This window comes from Strix aluco, chromosome 28, assembly GCF_031877795.1.
Source record: "Strix aluco isolate bStrAlu1 chromosome 28, bStrAlu1.hap1, whole genome shotgun sequence".
Taxonomy (NCBI): Eukaryota; Metazoa; Chordata; class Aves; order Strigiformes; family Strigidae; genus Strix; species Strix aluco.
In genome coordinates this window covers 3,637,099-3,648,731 of record NC_133958.1, presented here as the reverse complement: position 1 = coordinate 3,648,731, position 11,633 = coordinate 3,637,099, and positions in this window count along the sequence as shown.

Below are 11,633 nucleotides of genomic sequence, written 5' to 3'. Positions count from 1 at the left end.
ACTTCATTTGCATTTTTCTTGGGGTGCAGAAGTGAGGCTACACAAAACTGAGGCTATTTATCCTACTTTCCAGGATTACATGATAAGAAATATTGGAATTGCAGGTTAAAATCATTTCTGTCTTTTTGGGTAGATTCAATATCTAAGTAACATAAATATTCCAAAGAGTCTCAAATTTAAGTTTCTCCCCAGAGGAAATCACTGACGCTTTTAATTACCTTGTGTTAGTCCTGATTCTGCCTTATAACTGGCTTAGAAACCTGACAAGGTGGAGGCTGCTGCTTCTGTGTCCACTCAGCAATGTCATTTGAGATACCTGCTGCTACCCATCTTGAGGGTCTGAAGTGTCAATTAAAGCTTCCCCATGCTGTGGAGCAGTTGTCACTTGAGGTCCTGGGCTACGAATTAAAGTTCATTTACATCAGTTTCTGGCTTGCTCGGAAGGGGAGGGTGAAGTTTGCCATGTCAGCGATGCAGGCTGTGTGCTCTTTGCAGGTCATCGCTGCCCTGAAGGAGACAAAGACACAAACAATATGATTCCCAGAAGCAACATTCACTTACTGCTATGGTTCCCATATAAGAATAGAGCGGGACGCTATTTTAGGGAGCCTTCCTCGAGCTGGCTCCAGCCAGTTGAACCAACCTTTTTCAGCCCAGTATTGTTTAACAACAACTAAGAGACCAACATGGATTTTGTTGCCTGAATTTTCTCACCACGTTCTCAGCAGCAGTCTGTGCTCCTTTAGGGATAGTAATCAATCCTAATTATCAGTTCACCTGCAGAGACCAGTTCTAGGAGAGATAGAAACCTGTGGGACACAATTCAGGACTACAAACTGTGAAGCAGATTTATAAGTCCAGAATTTAGTCAAAGATTTATTTATTAAGTGAATCCTTTACTCACTGAACTGGTGGTTAGTTCAGCTAAACTGTCCATTTTGGAAATCTATAGGGAAAAGCAATTCCTGCCAAGCAGAAGATGTTGCAAGGAACAACTTTCCTGCTGAGTGACACAACGTTTCAGAGTATCTGGAAGCCAAGATCAGCCTTAGCTGACTAAATATGGAGAAAAGGTACATCAGATGGGAAAGTGAGGATAAGCCTGGGAACTGAGACACGGGGGGCACAAAGGGGAAAGCTACAAGTGTGGGCTAAAAAGCTTTTTCACAGCACCTAGATGTGGATATAGTGTTCCCATCCAAAGTATTCATCAGACACGTGAAAAAAACACCACTAAGACTACTCCTGTTAAACATGAGATGAGATAAGGTAGGACTCTGTAAGTGTCCTTTTATTAGGTCTTTCAGATGAGTCCCTCAGATTGCACTTTACAGAAACACTGAGCAGCAACAACTGTCATATAACTGAATCTCAAAACCGATTTTTTCTGCAGGCAAAGGCATTTAAAACTCTGAACCCTCGAAATTCCCAGTTCACAAGCAGGGAGGGTGGGGGAGGGAAGATGAAAAGGTATTGCACTGTGGGAATTTGCCTTCCGTGCAGTGAAACGAAATTGGATCTTATATTTTCTTTGCTGTGAGAGGGAACAAGTTGAAGAATAATTCCAAGAAAGAAAAGGACAGATTTTACTAAGCATATAAATGAAAAGTGACTGTAACATCAAGCGTCTCTACCCGTTATAACTGTGGCCATTATAGGGTTGATGGTGGACTAGGAAATGAAGCAATTATCAAACTTGATTTTAAGCACATGAAGCAAAACTTCCCAGTACGTCAAGGAGATGCAGCAGAAAGGACCGACAGAGATATTCATGCTCAAAACCGACCAGATAATACTCAACCTGTGGAGACAGATGGTTTGGGGAAGAGCATGCCCTAGACTCTTGTGCCTGCCCCAATCCACACTCACCTCTTTAGTCTCTAGAAGGCAGCACAGCTCCTCTGAGCATCTGGAAAGGAGATTCACAGCACAACACAGCAGGCTCCTCTCTTCATGCAGAGATGGGACTCTGTGCCTGAAAATCCATTGCTTTTCTCCCTTTATTGCCCCACTAGTATTTTGAGGGCTCCCAGTTGCACTGATTCCCTGTATCCTAATGCTTGTGAGGGGCTTGACTCCAGCATCCCTCAAGGGATCCCTCCCCAGTTGCAGTGCTCAGCTCCACACTGTCAAGGAGCAGCAGTAACTTTACTGCTCTGCTGATGTAGCAGGCAATATCCTTGCCATTACCGTAATCCCCTGCCATTCCCGTATTGCTCAGAAAGAAAGAGCACTTAATCTGATGACAAGTGGTGTTTCAAACATTTTTTTTTTCCATGCAAATCTACCCATTCCTGAAGAAATCATCAGAAAGTAGAAGCCAGCTAATAAGCTCCTTTTTATAGGCTAACAAGTAATTCTTGTGATATAAAAAGACAACTGCCTGCCAGGCAAACTGAGCATGAAGAAAATAACAAGGAGAGAAAACCACACTGACCATGCAATCCACATGCTGGGAAAAATTACTGGGGTAGGCAGCACAGCTAACCTGGAGATGGGGGCTTAAGTATGAAAAGCCTTGTGCAGAATCTACTGTTGAGGTGAGATTGATTTTTCACATGGTTCTTTTAACTGCTTTTTTTTTTTTTTTTTAAGTGCCCCAAGTCACTGATGATGAACAAATGAATATAAAAATGGTGTCCTGAGTGAAAGGAGGGGAGCAGAACACAGACTGGGATTTTGCAGCCAAATGAAAGCAATTCTTATAGCCACAGGGAAGCAGATGAACCAAGCACAAATCCAGGCTGGGCATTGAGTGGGTTGAGAGCAGCCCTGCAGAGAAGGACTTGGGGGTGTTAGTGGATGGAAACCTCACCGTGAGCCAGCAATGTGCACTCGCAGCCCAGAAAGCCACCCGTGTGCTGGGCTGCACCCAGAGCAGTGTGGGCAGCAGGGCGAGGGGGGGATTCTCCCCCTCTGCTCCGCTCTCGTCAGACCCCCCTGCAGTGCTGGGTCCAGCTCTGGGGGCACCAACAGCAGAAGGACATGGACCTGCTCGAGCGGGGCCAGAGGAGGCCACAAAGATGCTCGGGGGGCTGGAGCACCCCCCTGTGAGGACAGGCTGAGAGAGTTGGGGGGGTTCAGCTGGAGAAGAGAAGGCTCCGGGGAGACCTTAGAGCGGCCTCCCAGGACTGAAAGGGGCTACAGGAAAGGGGGGAGGGACTCTTGATCAGGGGGGTAGGGATAGGACGAGGGGTAACAGGTTTAAACTGACAGAGGGGAGATTTAGATGAGATCTAAGGAAGAAATTCTTCCCTGTGAGGGTGGTGAGGCCCTGACACAGGTTGCCCAGAGAAGCTGTGGCTGCCCCCTCCCTGGAAGGGTTCAAGGCCAGGTTGGACAGGGCTTTGGGCAACCTGGGCTAGTGGAAGGTGTCCCTGTCCATGGCAGGGGGGTGGGACTGCATGGGCATTAAGGTCCCTTCCAACTCAAACCATTCTAGGATTCTGTGTGCCTGTTCTCCCGCAATGGACTCTCCACCTCCTCCTCCTCCTAGGCAGTAACTTTGAGAGGGAGAGTTTGTTTGTTGGATTCATGTGCTTCCTGAACAGAGGCAAATTTAAAAGTGATGCTCAGGTTGCCCCAGGAGACCATGGAACACAGAGCTGGGCTTGTCTGTAGCCCTGATGACTGTTTCAACAGCTGTAGACTGTCTGCTTTCTTCTTGGATAGCCCTTGCTCCTGTAAGGAAAAACATAAAAGCAGCTAAGAGGAATGTACAGTTTGTGTAGATTAGGCAAAGAGTTTGGGGAAGCGTAGTCATCCTTTCCTTATGACAGTTCCAGCTACTGTATCATTTGCAGTCTTTGTTTTAGAACAAAAGACCCCATGAGAGGAAATAGCAAGGCGAGGGGGGAAGGTGGGAAGAGATGAGAATTCAAATGAATTTTGAGAACCTTGCAAACTACAAAAACAAAAGGTGACTTGTAAATGCTCAGCTCCCATTTCTCCGCAGTTTTTCTGGCACCTGTGCTACTTGTGCTGTAGTTGTAACACTTGTTTTTGAAAGCTGCTTGGAGGTCTTGAGAATCCCTGCACAGACTGGAGTGCCAGGTTGTACCGCGGCCCTTCCCTCAGTAGCAAAGGATGTTGGGAGAAAGTGAAGTCTAAATGAATAAAGGAAATCTTGAGTTACTAAAGACCCTTAAAGACCATGATTCAGCAGACCTATTTTAGATGTATGTCTTAGGATGAGGCAACTCTATTTCACTCGATCAATTGGAAAATGAGTCTAAATGACTCAAGGGAGGGAAGAGAGAGAAACCCCGCCCAGGGTTTTGTTTCTACTAATACATATGACCTCTCCATACTGGTGGCTTGTTCCAAGCTCTTAAACGCAGAAAGGAAATAAATTTATATTAATAGCTTCAGTCATTAACACTGTACTCAAAGTATCAGCTCACTTATGAGTAATACCCTTGTTAGAGGACATCTTTCTGAAGTGGAGGGAAGCAGAAGGAAGTGCCAGACGGTAGGGTTTTTTTCCTAAATCCTCAGAGAAAAATTAATGCATCACAGTGAAGAACTCATACACCTGGAGACCACTAACAGTCCAAGGTCAGAAGGGTTGCTGAACAAAGTACAGTATGTTATCAGGTAAAGATGGACAGGGCAGGATTACTGTCACATCTAAGTTTTATGAAGGAATCTTTGTACTTATCTCTGCAAGACATTCTGGAGTTGCAGGTGTCCAATTTAAAAGTTTTGGACTAGTCAGAAAGTTCGGGAGAAAGCAGTGAGAATGATACAAGTCTAGAAAATGTGACCTGTGAAGCTGGGAAAGGGGGAACTGCTTAATTTCAAGCTTTGCACCTCTGAAGACAGGTGAAAGACTACCTCTAGAGGTTATGAATATCCATCACTGGAAGTTTTTTAAGAACAGATTAGGCAAAGATCTGTCTCAGTGTTTAGCTTGCTTTCTCTGTTGAGAGAGGATTAAATGTCCTGTAGGGTCCCACAGTTAAGATCTGCAGAGAAAGGCAGGTCTCTGAGTTCAGGCAGTGGAAGGAACTGGAGTCCTGGATGTGGTCCTTGTTTCTACTGCAACCTTCTCTGGTGATCTTTGGCAAGTCTGCTTCAAAGTGTATCTTCCCTATCTGTGAAGTAGAGGAAATAATGCTTTTCTTCTCCTTCTCTTATTCACTTAGACCATAATCATTTTGGAGTAGGGGTTGCATCTACTCTGTCTAGATAGCACTCGACACAAAAAAGATCCTGTGCTTTCTGCCGTCTAAATTACACTCAATAGCATGAGAGGGTCCCCAAGGAAGGGCTCCAGGCAATGCTCAGCTGTTTCTAAGCCTCTGGCTCTTTCTTATTTGTTACCTTTGTTAAAAGCAGAGCCTCAAATTCTGGCCTTTGGCCAGCGTTGTCTTTTCATTTACACGTCATACAACGGCCCAGCATCCTGTTGCTTGTGTGTCCGATGCCCTTTAACGAAGTGCCATTGTTAATCTGATGAGCTCAGAGCCAGACCATGCAGGCAACCTGTGTCTGGGACCAGGAGTGGAATCACTTCTCCAAGGTGCTATAGGCTTTGACATGATTAGTTATTCACTTCTTCAGAAAGTAGTGAACAGTATCACTTTGAGAAACCATCCCTCAGGGTTTAGTAAGGGCTTAGCTTGTGCTTGGGTGAGAAAGAAAACCCATTCAAAGGCAAGTGATATTAAATGTTGTCTATTAAACTTGAAGCTGGAAGTAGTGTCATTCCTGTCTTTTAAGATTTGGACAGCCCGAAGCTTATAGCACAGCTGAGTTGAAGATAAATTGCAAACTTCTGAGTATTTAAAAAGAAAAAAGAAAAAAAAATCAACCCAGCATAGTTGCTGTTGGGCTGCAGCTGCTCATACGTTGAAGACAATCAGTTTACATTGAGAATAGGGACTTTAGAGGATGTGGTGTGAGACTTAGAAGACAGCAGTATCTATTCTGCACTGGTGATTTACTGTTCCTCGACAGCAGTGAAGTGAGCATTCAAACAATGGGTTAAGAAAAAGTGAGTTAAGAAAAAGTGTTGGACAAAAAGGACGGAACTTACCTGTTGATTTCATACTCACTTTAATTGTGAGACATTCAACTATTAGGTAGGTCTAAAATTTTCCATCCTGGGATTCATAGGGACTTTTTTACCATGTCCCTAGATCATTAAGCATAGGTGAATGCTGGGTAAACAAGATCCATACTTTTGCACAAATCAAGACAGCTTCATTAAAGCTAAGGGTACTTTCTTAATTCACAACAGATAATGATTTGGGCCACTGGATTTTGTGTACAGCTGCAGGTCTGAAGGCTGCCTAATTACACAGAGATGCTGTTAAATGTTTATCTCCATGTAGCTCATGAAGAATTTCCTAGTTTGATTTATTACCTGGATGTTCTGATAAAGTCTAACCACATACAGAGGACAGTTCTATTTTGTAGCCTCGGGAAGATTGATTTTTACCTACTGCTGAAACAAATCTATCCAGAGATGAATGCCTACTTCAGTTTTCATCCCTCCTTCTTTCTCGTTTACCTCCTGTGTCTAGCTGGGTCCTTTCCCGTGATGTTACTGCTGCTTCCCTCTAGTGAGAGCTTATGCCGCTTTGCTTTGCTTTAGCTTGATGTTAATCTTTAATATGTAAAATAGTTTGGGGGAATTGAAGGTATGTCTAAATCATACCTATCTTGGACTGTCTTAAATACTTCATTTAGGTTTTTATCTGCTGCCTGCCCACATGTGAGAAGCAATGAGATCCAATGCGCTGAAACACCTGCCTTCATGCTACTGACTGATTTTCTCCCTGAAGCATCTCCCTTCATCTCTCTTCTTCCAACTTTTGTCTGGCAAGGCAGAAGTCTCCTTAGGGCCAGAGCTCTGACTATGCATCCAGTGTGGCACATCCAGCTCTTTGTACAGTCCTGATTGCAATCCGTATAACATCACTGTGACAGAAATAAAAGCAGTGTGCTGCTTTATCTTTCCCAGATCTGAGCTAGATTTAGGTCTGGTCTTGTGCATCAGCATTCACTACAGGCCTGCAAGCTTTCTTTTCCATCCAAAACACACAGTACAGCAAATTCCTTGACTACTTTAGAGAAGCATGGCTCTGAAAAATCATGGGGAAGAAATTTTGTCTTTATTCAGAAACGTTCTCTTATTCCAGGGGGGCTGGAAGTCACTGTGAGCTTTATTTGTCCCCTTGTGTTGGCTGATTGTCCAAGCTTAGAGCATCTTTGTATGCCCATGCTAAATTTCTCTTGCCCTGTGACTTTGTATATAATTCTGTCATCTCTGCTAAGCCTCCAGCTCCCTACTGTGCTCGAACAGCAGCTTTTGTCCAAGTAATCTTCCAAGCAGCTCAGAGCATAACGATGTTATGTTTGATATATGGAGCCTCTCATCTATAAGGAGCCTGTGGTACTTTGGGGCTGTAAATGCAAAGCTTGTGTCACCCACTGCCATCTTCAGGCGGCAACTGTTTGCTAGCAATGTTAGAGACAATTGTTTAGGGAAAGGATGGAATGTGTTAGTGATGTATTGGTCTTGCCATAGGCATATATTTAACTATTATTTGCTATCACCGCATTTTGTCTGAGATCCCCCCGAAATGGAAAGGGCCCAAGCTGATGACAGCAGAATTCAGCAGCTTTAAAAGAAATGTGGCAACTATGAGTACTTTTGGCAGTGTGTTACAGGGAGCAGCTTCCCGATGGCAGCACCAGCATGGGCAGAGATGAGATCCAAAGCCCCCTCAAGTCAAAGTCAATAGCTGGAGCTCCAGAAACCTGCCTGCTGAGGTTACTGGGCCCTGTCTCTTAGGGATAGAAACTACCATGCCAGAATAAATCAGTGCTCCATCTAATTTAGGACCCTGTCATATAGTGGCCAGCACAGGATGTTCCAGAGGAAGAGACATTTGTAGCGTAAATCCACAAATCTACAGATGATCAGACAATCAGCGTCATACCCATGCAAGATCACTGTAGCCACTATTTTAACCTTTTCCAAGCCAACCCGTTGCCCTGCCAGCCTCCCTCCTCAGCTGATGATTTTGGCCAGACAGATGGTGAGTTGTGTCTTCTTTTGCCTGGGCTAGGCTCACTCCCTTCTCCCGATGTACCTGCTTGCTCCTTACCTGTCTGCTGTGTCTACCTGTCTATTGCTTATGTCTTAAGCAAAATGGGGTTGGAGCTGCCTTTAGTTCAGACCCAAACAGAACAGAGCACGTTGTGTTCCTAATTAATACTTCAAGGTATTACTATAACGCCACCAACAAATACCTGTGCTTTATTTTTTTTCTCCTGATGGGCCTTTCTCTTAAGAACCTCAACACACAACAGGAGTTAACAGCTTCCGTGTGCCTAGTACTACAACAAAAATCACTGCCCGTTTCTTCTTTCACTTCCATTAATTGCCTTAAATTAAAGCTGTCTGTAGAAATGTATACAGTTTGTATCTCGATGGCAGGCCAGTAGACATAGGTGTTTGAGAGATACTAGACAGATTTTTATTCCCTTAAAGCAACAAGCTGTAGCTTTCTTGCTAAGTACGTGAGCATTTTAGTAATATGTTCTCTCTCCTGTCTCTTTTTTTTTTTTTTTTTTTCCTGGCTCTCTAATTGTTATTACTAAAATACACACACCAATAATTCCCTTCCTCTGAGCCAGGCTCTTATGACTGCATAACACAATTACTGCAAATTAGCATCTCATGAAAAACAAAGAAACAACACAAAGCCCAAAAACCCAAATAAACCCTCCCCACTGCCTGACACTTTAAAACTCTACTTAAAACACCAACAGGCAGGAATGGTAATTAGATTTGCAAATCAAAATGTTTTTACATGTTAAGGACTTAATTCAACAGTACTGTACATTTTATTTATACTCAGAGTCTGTGTTGCTGTAAGATTTGTATGCGAAGTAGAAAAGGCTTTTTTATTATGTGGCCTAAGCCTGTAGGGGAAGAAGAGAGGTTTTGTGCTATTTATTGCTCTTCAGACCCCTGGAGATGAGGCAGGTGAGGAATGGAATAACATGGGATAACTGAGGGCAGCCACCGACAGCTGTGGTGGTGGAACATCAGCCTGTAGATGACCACCCTGCTCACGGGAGATCAGAAACATCCTGAATCCCCTTCCATGAAGCTGCAGCCCTCCCGGCAGCAAAGCACAGAGGCTGTTTCTGTGCCTTGGATCCTTTCAAAGAGGAAAAATCTCAAAATAATTGCATTAAAAAGAAGCATCTTAGTGTCCAGAAGAAGGAAAGAAGTTACTAGACTTCCTCTACTTCTCTAAAAGTGAGTTCAAATCAAACCTCTTGTGCCCAGACAGAAAGCTACCAGCACAACAAATTCTCCATCTTAACATTGGAGAGAGCAAAAACCCCAGCTGCAGATGCAGCTGAACTTTTGATCAAGCCCAGCTTTGCTTACTCTTTGTTAAAATACTCATGGTTCAACAGTGGGGGAAAAACAAACAATCAAACAAATTAAAAACCATAAATGAAAATATATTCTTAAAATGCTTTTTTCTATGATTCAATGTTAATTTTTAATGTGGGAGGATAATAGTAAAATTACCCTAGGTTCATTTAGCACAAACTTGAGCTTTTAGTGACAATGTCTAGATGATACATGATCGGCAATCATGTAACAAAATATGAATGATTTTGTTGCATCAAATGCATGATTTGCAAGGTTCTCTATGTCTGTTTTTAATATCATATAGATTAGAAAGTGAGTTAGAAATAGACAGGACAAATTATCGAATCAGTCTCAGAAGCCCTTCAATGTTCATGCAAGGAATAGAACATCATGAAATACATGAACAAGATGATGGAGCAGGATTTAAAGAACTTGCTCCTAATTTGTTACACACTGTTCAAGCCTCCTGGAGTACCTGTTGTAAAGCTGGCTATGGCATAAGTTCCCCAACTATTTTTTCCATGCTGATGAATTAAAGTTCAAAAGAGCAGAGAGTTATTTCTGGCATCTTTCAGTGTAGCGGAAATTAGTAAATAACTAAAAGGAGAAATGACAAAGTATTTGGGTGAAAGCAGAATAAAAAGAAACAGGTTGTTTATTACACTGTAAAGCCATTTTACAGAGAAATGATGTGTTGTGCTGTTCATTGTTCTCCAGACCCAAGTATAACTGCAAGCAATAGGTTTTCCAAGAAACTAAGAGTGCAACTACAAGAAAATATGTATTTTTCTTGCTGATGTTTTCCAGGCTACATATTAAATACCAATTAAGAATTTGAAAGGAATCAGAGACTATTCCAGTTGTATGGATGGATGTGGAGCTATGGAGTGGTTTGTGGTTGGGGCAGCAGAAGTTGGATTCTGACCTGCTTTGTGCACTTGTGCCTACAGCGTCACGTAAACGAGGCGAAAGGAGCGGTGCTGCTCCGGCAGTGATGCTCTATAGCTGCATCCAGGTGCCTGGCAATGGAGATCAGCCTTAGGACTCATCTGCTGGGTTCTGTTCCAGTTCCCCAGCTGACACTTGTGTTGCCTGTGCTCTGAGATAGTCAGAATTTATCATTCCTGTTTCTTAGCATTACATGGTTGTTATCACCTAATAAATGCCATCTTATTTCAGAGACATAAGCTAGCAATTCCCTTGATATCTTTTACCCCCTTCCCCATGGCATACTGTATTTATCATAATCCTCAGATTATTTTTTTTAATAAAGTGGTCTCTGAGTTTTAGTGTGGAGTATGGAACTGGTTTTGGCCTGCGGCAAAGTGATTTGTAGCGATGCTCTGCGGTCCTTTCTGTGCTGACACGTGGGTTGTTAGTGGTCACACAGGACTGGACTTTGACTTAGGGAACTGCTCTTAATCGCTCTTGGAAAGATGACCAAGATATCAAGTGTCTGTATAGCTGTTCAGCTGTAGCAGTTTCCCTAGCTTACGCTGATCACTAGGGAGGGCCAGTTCAAAGGCAGATGTGTTCCTAATCATATCCATGTGTAAGAAAATCCTCGTTCCCTAGAGCTTCAAACCTCAAGCATGTGAAGGTGTGAACTTCTTGGGCTGCTCTCTTGCCTTGAAACTGGGCCCCAGTGAACATGCACAGATTTTCCCAGGCTGGCTGGCATCAGCATGCCAGTGCACACTGCTTTTTGGCAGAAAGATGGGGCACGATGTTCTTTATATACTGAAGAATGGACCCAAACCAAAATGATTTTCTCCTCCAACATTTTCCATGCACAAACAATACACAGAATTCCTGTGACTCAACGTCAGAGAAACCAGTCTCGAGTTCTGGATTTCGCAATAAAACTTTGTCCTAAATTTAATACAGCATGGAGAGATGGAGGAAGTGGACACATCACTTATTTTTAGGTGCCTACCTCTGTTTCTAGGCAATAGGGCAAGTACTTTACAGTCCTAAGTACCTACAGTAGGAGACTAACTGCTGACTAATTTAAGTTCTTGTCTTACAGACTGGAAAATCATATGCAAAGAGCAATGATCCAGGAGAGATTTGAGTTTAGAAAGTATGTGTGTGATTTTGTAAGTGTGTATAGGGAGTGTTGCTCTTTTTGCTGCTTATTTGACTGTTGGTTTAGCAGACTCCAAGGGGAAAAGATGTCTCTCTTGTCTAATACTTGAGCCTGGTTTGCTCATGAGAATAATAA